This window comes from Helianthus annuus, chromosome 16 (assembly GCF_002127325.2).
Source record: "Helianthus annuus cultivar XRQ/B chromosome 16, HanXRQr2.0-SUNRISE, whole genome shotgun sequence".
NCBI lineage: Eukaryota > Viridiplantae > Streptophyta > Magnoliopsida > Asterales > Asteraceae > Helianthus > Helianthus annuus.
The window spans coordinates 182,529,116-182,544,247 of NC_035448.2; positions in this window are offsets into that span (position 1 = coordinate 182,529,116).

Below are 15,132 nucleotides of genomic sequence, written 5' to 3' on the forward strand. Positions count from 1 at the left end.
TTATCTGTCTATCGCCTCCGTCAATCTAGTCCGTAGCAGAAATCGAAGAGAACGAGAGTTACATTGTTATTTTAGAGTTAGTTAGTCAAAAAGGCAAGGTGGCGTAATTGTAATTAATGAGAAACCTCATTAATCCCTTGGCCTATAAATAGGAGGCTTATGCCTTAGGTTTAGAACTTTTGCCATTTTCACATCTTGGAGAGCTAGAAGCTAGAGAGCTAGAAGCTAGAGAGAGAAGCTAGAGAGAGAAAGTTTATTGTTCGTGATTCAGGTGCTGTACGTTTTCAGATTTGTCAATAGAATCACAGTTTAGATTACGTCTCGTGTGTTAGCTCGCGTTCGTGTACGGATTCCGCACGTCACACGTTCGATTACGCAATCGTTTTGGAGTCAAACCGGTCCTAACAGATACCTTCCATAATGCCCGTAACGAGTTTTAATCCAATATATGCCCCGTGGGGGTATTTCGGTCATTTTAAAGATTATAAAAGAGGTTTCTGAGTTCTACAGGAAATCTAAGTTTTCCAAACAGTTTATAAAGTCCAAAATACTCTATTTATTATTTAAAATCAGTAGCAACTGGAATCGGGTCAAAAGACCATGTAGAACTCAAGTTATGCTCGAAAAGGGTATATTCGGTATTTACCGAACCGATGCCATAACCGCAGGTTATGAGTAGGTTAAAAATAATTAAAAATCTTTAAAAATTCCAAAATATTATTTTACATCAGTGTGTAAAAGGTTTGGTGTCGAAATCTGGGTTTAGATAGGCGTTATGCTAATTGCGCCGTTTAATTACTAAAGTTTCCGTAATTGCGCTATTTAGCATAACTCCTATTCTGGACCTCGAATTGACGTGAAATTTTAAGGACCTGCTTAGAGATCAGTAACTAAGGTTATTGTCCTTTCACGTGTCCAAAATTCTCGTTTTAAAGTACAAAGGGCGTTACGGTCAACTTTTAAGCATTTAACGGAAATGTGCTAAAGACTTGGACAAACAACGAACCGGTCACAGAGGGTTAAACCATCATGTAACCTGGTACTAAGAGAGTCTTAAGGCATATCTAACTCATACCATAACGGGTCAGAACTGAAGTCAAAGAAAAAGTCAAAGTTTTGCGACTTTCGGTTCCGAACCGGGTCAAAACAGTAAATGGTCGGATCAAACAAGCTTAGACTAGTTAATATACTTATTATTATGTTGTATGAGTGTTAAAACAGGTTACACACCATCTACATTACTGATTATGCATAAAATCGCAAAATAGCATTCTGTTGACTTTTTCTAAGCAAGTTTGACTCGACATTCGGACTAGTTAGAATGGGAATCAGAGGGTGCCCTTTTAGGGGTTTAATGCCCACATGATTACCAACATATAACTACCTTTGTTTCGATTAATCACTGGACCATTTGTGATTAACCGTTAAGTCAATCATTAGTTACGACGGATTGACTTTTAAGCTATAACTAAGCAAAAACTAAACCACAAAGGATTAAACATACTTACAAGAGTCCTATGCACGACTTGTGAAGCCTAGAGAGAATGCTTGAGTTCCAGAAATGAGCAGAAATGATGAATGAAGGTGTGAACAATTGTTACAACATGAATTGCCTTTTATAGTGTTCAACATCCTCCAAGATGGTGACAACTAGGTCTATGGGGTGATCTAGATCATTTACAAGTGTATCCTAGTGCCTAGGAAGTGTTAGGAGTCGCCCATGTCCCCAAAAATATCTTGGTAAGTCGGTTTAACCGTTATAACAGCCAACAGCCAACTTACTGTCGCTGGGCACCTCTTACGGACCGTAAGGCAGGGCCCTTGCGGTCCGTAACCCTTTGACAGAGAACACGTTTTACCCTTTCGCACCTTACGGACCGTAAGGCAGGACCCTTGCCGTCCGTAAGCCCTTGCCAGAAGCAAAAAAATTAACCTTTCATGATTTGAACGGACAACTTGCAATGCATGATTTTGAGTCTGGAAAATGTCAGTATGAGGCCCTTTTAACCCATGCTTGATCAGGTGTGCCAACCCATTATGAAGATTATTGGCTTACATAAAGATGAGGTTCATGAACAAAGATTTGAATTGCATTATTTTCTTAGGATCCAAATTAGTAAACTTGGGCATCTTTTATTTTTAGTAATTATCGGATTAAGGTAATTTAGATGTTTGTTAATCATGTTAGGGTCTTGGGATTTGTAATGGAGTCGCTCAGAGGTGTAAATTAACATGTCGACGTGTCTAAAAATCCTACCACACATCTTTTTAATTTGATCCGGGTTTACCATACTTTTGTCGTAAGTGACACGTGTCGTTTATTCATTGGACACAAAATTTCGAGGTGTTACATATATACATATCTGTATTTCAAAGTTGCAATACAATAACCGGGTTTCGTTTCGAATATGCGACGCTTCACGGTCATCGAGGAGGGTAGAATAGGTCTTCTCTCAATGTCATCGTGAACGTTAATGTGTGTCTTGAGTAATGAGTGGCACTGCGACACATCATGGCTATCAAGGAGGGTAGAATTGGTCCTCACTCGACATCTTCGTGGTTTGTCAGCAAGTGCAATGTGATGTGGTAGCGATAAAGTATGCGAAATATGCGAAAAACACTGCGATTTAGCGATATACGCGATATAGCCACATTATGATCCGAATCTCTGGTGCTAGGCGTAACGAGTGTAACGAGTAGTAACAACGCACGAATGTGCGGGTTGTTACAGTCTCCCCTGCTTTAGGAAATTTCGTCCTGAAATTAATCCACAAGAAGGGTCGCGAGGGTTGATGCGAGCGAGTAAGCGATAAAGCGACGAGATAGCGAGCGATCTATTTGAGAATCCAATGCGTGAGAGTATTGCGAAGGCTAAGCGAGAGCGAAGAGTTAAAGCGATTCGTATAATTAAAGGTGATAACAAACACAAGAATGCGATTCCGGAGCGTTTTAAATTTTTGAAAAGTAGGTTAATTTAGGAAAAACTTGTTTATGAAAATCTTCTCATGGTGCGGCATTAACTGTGTTGATATTCATGCCAACACTATGAGAAGGGTTTTTGGTTAGGTTACAAAAAAACTCATTTTACGAAATTTTCTCGTCACGCGGTAGTAACTTGAGTCGATTGTCATACCAACGTTACAAGGTAATCTCGTTTTGTACCAAGGTTTTGATCAAATTTTTAGAAAAAGTTTTGTAACGAAAGTTTGTTTACACAAAAGGTTTTAATGATGTCAAAAATTTTCAAATTTAAAGTCGACCCCGCATGGCACTTCCCACGAAAGTTTGACAATATGGCGGAAACACTTATATATAGGAAGTACCAGCGGCGTATCCACCATGTTTTAGCCATATGGCTTCCGTCCCGTGGGGCGGTGTCATGTGTGTCGACATGGTACTTAATAGATTTGCGATGACTTGGTCCAAGCGAGAAAAGTTGGCTCAAGTCTTTGGAAGGCGAACTGAGTGATGAAGTCGATCTCAAACTCAGTTCTGCGATACAAGCGAGGGCGATAAGCGATGATTGGTACACGATAATCGATAACACAACACCAAACATCAAGCATAGTAAGCGAAGACGGCGGCGATAAGCGAAAAGCGATAAGCGACAAGCGTAAAGCGATGAGTGATAGCGAAAGGCGGTAATGACGACTGTCGAGTGATAAGCGACAGTCGATGCGTTGCAAGCGATGGAGACATGCGATTCGACTAGATTTAATAACACCACAATTTTAAATTAACACTAGCCCACATGGCCTTTTTCCACGAAAGTCTGCTGATACGGCTAAGACACCATCATGTCTTAACCCTATTAGTTTCGTCTCGTGAAGCAAGGTCATGAGTGCTATCATAACGCAGATAACACAGATACACAAATAGCGATGGCGATCAGCGATGGAAATATCGAAGCGATGAGATAGGTGCAAGAAGCGTTAAGGCGAAGAGCGACGAGCGGTACTCATCAAGCAATCCACGATACGCGGTTCTCGGCAAGTGATACACAGTAGTGGTAAGCGATGGAGCTATACTCGCGTAATAAGCGATGCATAACAAGTGACACACACACATAAGCGATTAAGCGTGAGCACACTAAAAGCAATAGCGATTCACATAACAAGCGATGACCAGTGGTAGAGATTGCGAGATACGCACCATATGCGATTGCGATTTCGAGCCACACAATAAGCATTTGAGATTGCGAGCATACAATAAGCGATAACGTGGGACACATAATATACAATTGCGATTTGCGAGATAGATTCTAGCGATAATGCGATTGCGAGCGTGTTGACTTACGTAAAGTCTTGCGATCACACGCTTGAGTTGCAATTTGGGTTGTTACGCCTTGCGAGATAGTATGGTGTGTCGAAAATAACCACAATAGTATAATAGGTCTACGTTCCAACTCCACGTGGCACTTTCTTCACAAAACTCCGGTTAGCATGGCGAATCATCGTCATGTTTCAACCATGCGCCTTCGTTCCGTGAATAGATGTCACACTTCGTCAGACATGGTCAAGACACTTATATATAGGAAGTACCAGCGACGTATCCACCACGCTTAACCATGCCCTGAACGTTAAGGCATCATTGAAACTCACTACGACCTCCGTGCACTAACCAAAATAATCCCGTGTGCACCCGTGATTAATCTGATCCTTGCACGCTTATCGTACCTTATCTCAAGAACGCATAATAGGGGTAAAATACATTATATAGTACATAGTGCTAGCATTTAGATTGTGCACGAGTATAAGAGAGAAGCAGAATCCACATGCGACGATAGATAAAATAAGTTCAACACATAAAAGAATTGACGGCGATAAGTCGTATTATTACAACAACATTTAGAAGCAAAATAACGTTGTTGTGGAGTACTTCTGCGGAGACTGCAGTTGTTGTTGAAATTCCTCTAGGCTGCGGTCCCGTGCGATAGTGCTGCGTAAGATGACCGTACCAGTGGCAATTTGCGCAATAGCGACAGTTAGCTTCTGGCGGGTGATGATACGTACACTTGAAACACTGGGGATGAGCTCCGTTGTAGGCGCGCTTCAAGTGAACTGGAGCTGCTCGGAGAGGTTCTGGTTGCGACAATCCGGTTGTTGATGAGTCTGGGCTCATGGTCTTTTGTTTACGGCTGGGCTGAGTTTCTTGAGATGATGCGGTGTCATCGGCGGATTCGTCTGATGATTCGCTGGAGACATCGTCGGAGGAATCTTCAGAAGAATCGTTGGTAGATTTGTTGGAAGAATCATCAGAAGAATTGATGATGATGGCTTGACGAGCTTGTTTGACAGGATTCTTGGAGAAGAATCCGTCCAGGACTCGTTTGTCGTTGATCTTTGCGGCCAAACGGTAGGTTTCTTCGATGGTAGCAGGTCTTGTAGCTTCGACGAAATCACCCACACACTCAGGCAAGCCGCGAATGTACTTGGGAATGGCTTTTTCTGAAGTGTTGACTTGACTTGGGCAGATTATGCTAAGCTGCTTGAACCTTGCAGTGTAGCCAGCATTGTCACCTTCGACTTGCTTGATTTTCCAAAATTCGTCTTCTAGCTTCTGGATTACGTGGGGAGGGCAGTACTCTTTCTTCATGAGCTCTTTCAGCTCATCCCAAGAGAGAGCGTAAGCTGTGGAGATCCCACGTTTATTACGTTCGGCTGTCCACCAGTCGAGTGCTTGCGACTAAAATACTCCGGTTGCGCAAGTAGTAAGAAAACTATCAGGACACCCACTTTGACGAAGGGTAACATTGATAGAATCGAACCACTGGAGCAGTTGGGACACACCTTCTTCACCCGTGAACTCCATCGGGCCACAGGCTTTGAAGTGTTTGTAAAGAAAAGCAGATTGTGGCGCTTCCGTCTTAGAGTCTTCCGGGGTTCGAGAGTTGCTGAGAGAGTGCACTTGAGCGACAATTTGAGGAATGACCTTGGCCACTTCCCTGACCACAAGCGAGGCAATCCTCTTCTCGACGCTTCGTTTGGCTCTTCTCCTAGCTGTTCGTCTCGAGGTAGAGTCGTTGGAAGGCATCTAGACAGAGATATATTTGGAGTGAGATTCGATCATAATGATTTTTGAGTTTTGCGATGCGATTGAGCGCGAGCAAAACTTGTTGCGAGTATAATATATTAGATTTCACATAGGAGCCACATAGGAGACACGAGATTCCTAAGTTCTCACACAATTGATTTGTTTTGTATATATAAATAGTTGTAGTTTATACTTATACACATATATCGATGTAGAATACGCGAGGACGCAATGAGAGGGAGAGAGCGAAAGCGAGCAATGAGGCATTAGTTTTGTTGCGAACGTTCGGTTTTTGTTTTAGATTGCGATGGCTGTGCGAGTTGTGCATTTTGTAAAACAGGGAGCGAAAATAGATAAATCGTAAAATATACAGCGTCACTAAGTTCAACAAGCATAAAACCGGCTAGTCGTAGGCTTAGTAAAATCGGAGTGCCTCGGGTGTTTAGGCGTCAACTACCCAACTATACTCAACAAGTTCATGCACGCGCGTTGACCTAGAAGACTTATGCTTCCACTGGGATGCAGCTCATGGCATTCGTCCTCCTAGTCATCGCGTGGCTCGAGTCGTCGTTATAGTCCGGTCCTTGGTAAGAGCTTTTTGAAAACCATTTTAGAGAGTGGAACGGTTTATTAAGATACGGGTTTCACCCCTGGCTTAACAGCTTCGTTCCCAATTATGGTTAGGCTCATCGAATAAATCCGAGAGTTCCACTAGAATTTCGAAATGGAGGCTTTTGTCCAGATATGGATGTCACTTCTAACTCAACGAAAGGTCCTCGTGCTAGGAAAATGCGCTGAGTGAGAAACCCTATCGAGAGTTCTTGGTTTTCACACCTGGTCTCGACTGGATCACCCGGTTGTGATATGCGAGTATTTTCGAAAACATGTGTATTGTGTCAGCCTTAGGAAAGGCTAAGTAGTATTTCAGCCTTAGGAAAGGCTTCTTCGTGTGAAGCTGTAGTATGCGGTGTTCACAAAAAGTTGTAGTTTTTAGTAATTTCGATCGAGAGTATCAAGTAGGCCCAATACAAACCCTACTGGGTTCGTACGAGTCGGCCTGTTGGTGCTTAGACTATAGACTAGGTTAATTTCTAAGACGTCGACCCGGACGGGGTCGAGTCTTGCCTAATTCCCTATAGTTATGGCTCTGATACCAATCTGTCACACCCCAACCGATGGCGGAATCATCGGGGCGCGACACTATGCGAATCAGATTGCTCAAGAGAATCCATAACAACTATATTGCGACAGTATTTAATGTGTTCATTATCCCATACTAATAAACCATACAATCACATAAGGTATCACAAATTTCTTGTCCTCTCGAATAATACAACCCGAAAACATAGATTTTTAGGTGAGTTTCTAGACTTCCTAGCTTGATTTGATGTAGGCTACTACTAAACCTGCAACATACGTTAAAACAACATCAATACAAAAGTATTGGCGAGTATACAAGTTTTGATGGAGTAGCGTAAAAATAGATAAAAGTGATGCGAATTACCAAATACATAAACAGGATACCTTGACATACATGCAAAAAGATAGATACTACCAGCTAAGTCACTCGAGTTGCGATTGCGATTGCGATTGCTATTCATCCTAACTAGACCCCGTCGGGTGCTATAGTTCTATTCTAGTTAAGGCGGGACCTCGCGAGTATAAGTCCTAACACATATGTAACTAGCATCACGTATGAATATGCCTACAGTCATTCGCAAGTGATAAATAAATTAATTGAATAATTCGTTTGATAAGTTTGATTTATTAGGAACGTATGTTACACCCAAAATGCGATTAAAAAGGGGGTTCGAGTATACTCACAGTCGGTGTTCAGCAAGCAAACACAACTTGGTTGGATTGAAGGGAGAGTGTCTGAGATTAGCCTGATTGCAGATTAATAGCGTAAGCGTTGCATAGTGCGTTAAGCGGTGCAAAGTGGCAAAGGATCGGACAATACACCGATCGGATGGCAATCCGATCGGGTGGCCGGTTGATTGGGTGACAATTCGCTCGGATGGTCATCCGGTCGGGTGACCTTTCGAGTGGATTGTTTCCTCCTTTGGGAAGGATGTGTTTGTGTATGATGGTTTGACTTTTGAAGTTTTTGTTGTAGCATTTGAAAACACAAAAGTGTTTCTATCCTTCAGGTCAATCGATCGAACGGTCGGTCGATCGATCGAACGGTCGTTCGATCGGGCGACATTTCGGTAGGTTGAACACTTAGCGAGAACAAGTTAACAGCAGTTGTCACTCGATCCAACTGCAGTTTGATCGGGTGGCAATCCGTTTGTAGTGATTACGTTGAAAACTGTTTAAGTGTTGAAGTCTAAACACCACATGGTCGGGTGGTAGTCCGATCGGGTGACAATCCGATCGGACCGCAATCCATTCAATGTTCAAACTCCAAATTATTGAAATCAAAGTCAAGTGCGGGATCCAAGGTGCAATCCGATCGGATGGCAGTCCGATCGGATGGCTGGCTGTCCGATCGGACGACTGTCCTGTCCGATCGGACGGCAATCCGTCCAAACGATCTAGTCATCCTTGGCACTTGACTATTTTGAAGGTTTTTGGCGGTTTTGATCGAGACGGTGTTGTGACGTGCTAAACAACAGAAACCCCATCTCGAACCAAGGGACCCGTTCAGACAGGAATCACCCAAATCTGACCGGTTTACTGATTCGTGATGATCGTTCTTGGTCAACCCGAAATTGGTCGTCTCTTTGTTAGAAACCGGATCTTGAACCAACACGACACTAAGAATGAGTAGAAGGTCGGTACAAGCTCCGACTCTATCGATGTTGAGTGCATTAAGTGTAAAAGAGTTGAAAGAAACTTGGAAAACCATCTTTCAATCCTTTTACTCATGATTATGTGCAGATCTATTGTGAAAACGTTGTTTATTCTTGTGGGAATCCTCCGGATCTGAGTTGTTCTTGGTGGAATGAGGCCAACACTTGAAGTTCATAAGAACTTCATGATGACATCACCCTAGAACACCTCAAATCCATCGATTTCACGGCTAAAAGTTAAGATTTAGAAGAGAAAATGATGGAGAAGTGCGTGTAGATCATAGAAGTACAAGATTTGAGGTAAAAACTTACAAGAATCGTGAGAAATCAAGAGAAAATGGTCCAAAGCGTGCTGGTCGAGTGAGAGCTGTCACATCACTGTTCAAGTGATGTGACATGTGCTATTTATAGGCAAGAGAGGAGAAAAGGTAGTGCAGTGCATTGGATTGGATGGCTGTCCGATCGGATGGCTATTCGATCGAAGTGCCATTCGATCAAACGCCTCCGGCGAGCTGATTTTTGGCGTTCCGTTTCGATTGTTAAGCGTGGCGATAGTTTGGGTACACATTCTCATCCACATTTCATATATTTATTATAAATAGCCACGTTGGGTCGTATATACATATCCATATTTCAAAGTTGCGATACAATAACTGGGTTTCGTTTCGAATATGCAATTACTTTGTGACGCTTCACGGTCATCGAGGAGGGTAGAATAGGTCTTCTCTCTATGTCATCGTGAACGTTAATGTGTGTCTTGAGTAATGAGTGGCACTTCGACACATCACGGCTATCAAGGAGGGTAGAATTGGTCCTCACTCGACATCTTCATGGTTTGTCAGCAAGTGCAATGTGATGTAATAGCGATAAAGTATGCGAAATATGCGGAAAAACTGCGATTTAGCGATATACGCGATATAGCCACATTATGATCCGAATCTCTGGTGCTAGGCGTAACGAGTGTAACGAGTAGTAACAACGCACGAATGTGCGGGTTGTTACACCTTCAACCAACAATCTTGAATTTTTACAATCAACGATGTTTGATTTTTTAACCTTTTTAGCGTTTTACCGATAAAAAGAACGCCACGAAATAAGATCACCTTAAACCTCAAATTTTGATCATGCTAAAATCAATTATGTTTTGCTTTATGAGATGGACAACATTGTTAATCCTCTGTTAAGGAAGATAACTGATAATGTTGTCCACCACATATAGCTAAACTTTATTGACAACAAACCTCAATAATGTTTTTGTATGTTTTTGCGTTATAAATTTGATAGAAGTTTAGGATATGTCAATGTGATTTTACTCAATGAAATGGACAATATCCTCACTTAAGGATTTTGTCTATTTCATTGAGCGAAATCTTACTGACAGCCAAATTGAATTTCAAAAAAACGTTTTTGGGGTTGAAGATATTTGATGTTTGGGTTTTTTGGCATTTCTAAGGCGAATGGGTTATATGAAACATGGCGTTTGGGTTTTTGTGTGTGTTTTTAATTGAAGGTCTGATATGTTGTATATATAGGATTTTTTGGCGGTTTTTTAGGCGCGATTTTACTATAATTAAGTTTGGCGTTTTATATTTAATGGCGTTTTACTTAGAATGGTCTGTGATTTTTGTTTTTGGCGTTTTATTTCATGATTTGGCGTTTTGTGTGAAGTAGTCAAAAGACCCTTTTACCCTTAATGAAGCGCGTCTACGTAATAAAATTGATGTTATTTACGAAAACGCCACCGCGCCAATCTAGTCCATAGATTGTTTTGATCGGACGATCGTTAAGCGTTCTCACCATTCTCACACTTTCTATCGTTTTCTCTAAATCTCGACCCTATATATATATGTGTGTGTGTGTGTGTGTGTTAATATTTTTTTTAAACAGTCTACTTATTCCAACTTCAAGATAGACCCATTTACAAAACAATTTTTATAATTTAAAAGTTAGTCTATCGGCATTAGGTTTATATATATAATTGTTAATATTTTTTTAAACAGTCTACTTATTCCAACTTCAACATAGGCCCATTTACAAAACAATTTTTATGGTTTAAAAGTTAGTTTATCGGCATTAAGTTTAGTGAGCCCAATAACACTAAAACAATACGAGATGATACATTTTTTGAGCTCGAACATGGTACATAAAATCTCAGACAAGCCTCTGGTTGAAAGTTTTAGTTTATTCATTCTCTTTAGCAATGTATAAATTCAATTTATGTTTTTTAATGATGGATTAATGACTATTAGGTCAACCCGGTAGAAATTTATAATAGAGTAAACACACACAATCAATTTCCCACTTAACTTGAAAACACATGTAAGTTGTTGTTACAAACAACTATAGTTATCCTCAGTTTTAGTACAAAGTTAATTATAGTTCTCGAATGCAATTATAATACGTGCCACCCCTCTTCCTTTTTAAGTGTGAATGTAATTTATCATAATCTTAAAGGTGGTTAAATTTAGCAATGCTCTTGATTATTTGCATATACGAAATCTCTATCATGACAAATGGTAATATGGATGGGTTGCTCAGGAATTATTTTCGGAAATGACATGTTTGCTTTGCGTTAAACGCGGCTCTTTGACATGTTGTGTTTTCTTTCAAGAACGTTTAGGTTCCGTTCCATTTGAGAGTTTATGTTCAGTTCCATTTGAGCGTTCTCTTTGACGTTTATAGGCCTTCTTTGTATTGAACCTGAATTTGGATTTTATATAGCTTTGACGCTTCACGATGATGAGAAAAATAGAAATTGCAAAAGTAATTGTTTTTATTTTGTTGTAGCAGATGTCACATTTCTTAAAGTTATACAACGCACTTTAGGTCCACTGTATCATGTGTTTGCTGATGAATGCTATCTTACAAGGGAAACCAGAGACAATATATTGTTTTTCAACCCGTGTACAAGGAAGTTTTTATTGAAATTTGAATGATTTGTTAGGCTGGAGGGTGTGGGGGCGCCACCACCGCCAACTTAGCAACTATAGTGCCCCGGGGCGCTATACGACCACACCGTCCGAATTAAGGGGGGGGGGGGCGCTATAGGAGGGGCTCCATCATGGTAAAGATTGAGAAGGGGCGCTATAGAGGGGCCCACTTGATCTAAATCAATGAATTTTTTTTAATTTTGTTTAATAGGGGGCTCCATCCAAACCATGCAAATTAAAGGGGGTTCCATGGCTGAGGTGGATCCTAGGTGGCGCTGACGTGACTTGATAAAGCCCCTAGGGGGCTCCAACCACACCCTCCAGCCTTATGTGTTTCTTCCAATGTATGTGTTTTTACACGATACTAAATTTCAAGAAAAATAATTTGTTTTCATTTCTGAAACCGCGTTTAACGCGGGCATTAACCTAGTGTACAAATAACCGAAACAAAGACTTACATGTTATTAAACTGAGAAATATTTCGTTTACCGCCCCACAACACGAGCGAGGCATAAACTAGTATAATATACAAAACAAAGACTCAAAGATGAGAGACCCTATAAAAGTGATGGCCCTGAGCATCCGCTTCACTTAAATGGGCCTTGAGTCGACTTTGGGGAGTCATATTAGACTAGTGGGTATAGGGAGGCTTATCCCCATAAAGATGGGTCGCCATGTCAGCGCCACGTGTACAATTTTTCATCTGATATACCTACATAAACTAAAAAATTAACAACAGTGATGAATAAAAAAAAACATAGCATACACATATACACATAAGTACATAACCTACACATTTGTACTTTAACAATAACAAAAATAGATAATCTAGACATATTGATTGATACATTTAACACACTCTCGTTTGCATATTATTTTTTATTAGGAATAATGGATTTTAATAATTTCAACTATTAGACATTAGCTGGTAACGGTCCCAACTTAAAAAATAACTATTGGTGATCCCACTTTTTCACATATTGTAAACCAATGGAACTTTACTAACAGAACCTTAATTTCTTTTTATCCCTTTTTTTTCTTTTCTGTTAGCAAAGGTCCATTGGTTTAGAATATGTGAAAAGATGGGATCACTACTAGTAATTTTTTAAGTTAGTACCATTACGGTCAACGACTAATAATTGAGATTATTAAAATTCATTATTCTTTTTTATCATCAAGAATTTTTTTATCTAACATATATGCTATTAACTTGCTTATATATTTCATCACCAGAAATATACCATTTTAAATTGTTTTTATATTTTGCACCAAAAAATGTATGGTTTTAACTTGTTTTTATATTTTCTTGGTGTGAGAAGAAAATGTGCTAGACAAGAAAAACAACTCAAAGACAATATAATTGTATGTATATTTAAAAGGCATGATCGGGAATAGTGTCGGATAGCTGTTTGACACTTCTCCATTAGGTGTGACCTTTATTTTTCTTTAAACTATTGTGTATTTTACTTTTAAAACTTCAACTTCGCTAATATACATCTTTAACCCTTCTATTAAAAAAAAACATTCTTGTTTATTTGTTAACTTTGTGTAAATGCGTGTTTGGTCCCTCTGCTTTAACTTTGGTATTATACATGTTTAGTCCTTCTACTTTTATTCCTTTCAGTATTTCATCTTTTAGTATTTTCCCTTGCTACCGACGAACCAACCTGGGGGAATACTAAAACGTTTGTTATTAGTGGACAAACGCTGCTACTTCTAGACTTTAATAAAGTTACTCTACAATTCCTAAACTTAGTTTAAAAAAATTTATTTAACCACCGTATTTTTATCTACGTCTCGATGTAATTTTTTTTGAGAATGTGTTATGAATAGTATTTACAAATATCCGAAACACATGCGTACATTTTATAAAACGGAGAAATATTCGGCTTAACGCACACAACACGGGCGAGACATAAACCTAGTTATAGTTCATTGGTGATGGATACCATTTTGGGCTAAAAAAGATTATATGAAATAATTCTCTATCCATCTAACTAATTTAAATATGAGCAGGCCACTATGGACTTTTTATGGGCCGGAGTAAAAATGATGAGCCCATAAACTAATCAACCCATGAGAAGAATCAACGGATCCATTATGGGGGTTACGGCAATTTCAGAAGTTGATTTTGGGCGTTTGCTATTGGTCGAAGGAAATAAATAGAAGAGACAAACACACAGTTTGGGTATCCAGATTCCAGAACAGTGACGATATTAAATTTCTTTATCGACTCCTTGCAGTGCACTATAATCTGACCGACAAAAATGAATAACTCGTGTTTTTTTTTATTGTCTTGTACGTCTACAAACTTCTTTATTAAGAAAAAAATGAATAACTCGTGTTTCTTTTTATTGTCTTGTACGTCTACAAACTTCTTTATTAAGAAAAAAAAAATGAATAACTCGTGTTTGTTTTTATTCTCTGGTACGTCTACAAAATTCTTTATTTAGAAATTTGACCTCTAAACTGACAAGGTTTTTTTTTTCCTTTCAAGTAGTATCTCTCTACTTCGTGTTAAGTTTAGAAATTTGACATTTGACATTTACATCAACAAGGTTTTTTTTAAATAGTGTCTCTCTATTTCGTATGGAATATTAATTGAAATCTATACGCAAGTTCGAGTTACCAACAATTTCATCCAATAATTCAACTTCTTCTCAGCCCTTTTATTTGTAGTTTTGAATTTGATAAATCCTAAGTTAGTTTGGTTTGAGTTTGTTTGCTATAGTAGGCTTTTGAAATGGCATGTCTACGTAATCAGTATGTATTTAAAATAAATAAAAAAAAACAGATTATATAAATAATAACTAGCTTTGGTTAAATGAGATTTGGCCAGCCGGAGGGCCAAAGGACTATCATTTTTTTAACGGTAATTATCTACATCGACTCATCGCACCTCCCCATTAGAGGCTCGGTTTCACTAAGGCCAAACAGTCGTTCATTACAATAGGGTCCACACTGACATAGTGAGTGACATGATGTTCAACTATGTAAAAGTATAGTTGAGTGCCCCCAACCAAGGTGCAATGGTGGGACTTGAACCCGAGCTTGCTCTTGATTTTAATTGAATGTGGGGTTTGGTTATATAAACGTATTTGGTTTAACTTGTGAACTTTGCTAAACATGAATTCTCGGTGAATAGTTTCACTATGTAAAAGCATGAATATTAGAATAGTGAGTGAATCGCCAACCAACAAAAAAATAATAAGAAAACCAAAAAATTGCGTTTAGTAGATATGATTAGTAATCATTATTGATAAAGTTCTTAATGTTCTGTGTCGCAACACCATTCACATATTTGTTTAACCTATATGAAAGATTCTATTATTCTCACATCTTTATATCTTATTTTCACATATTTTTTTTCACTT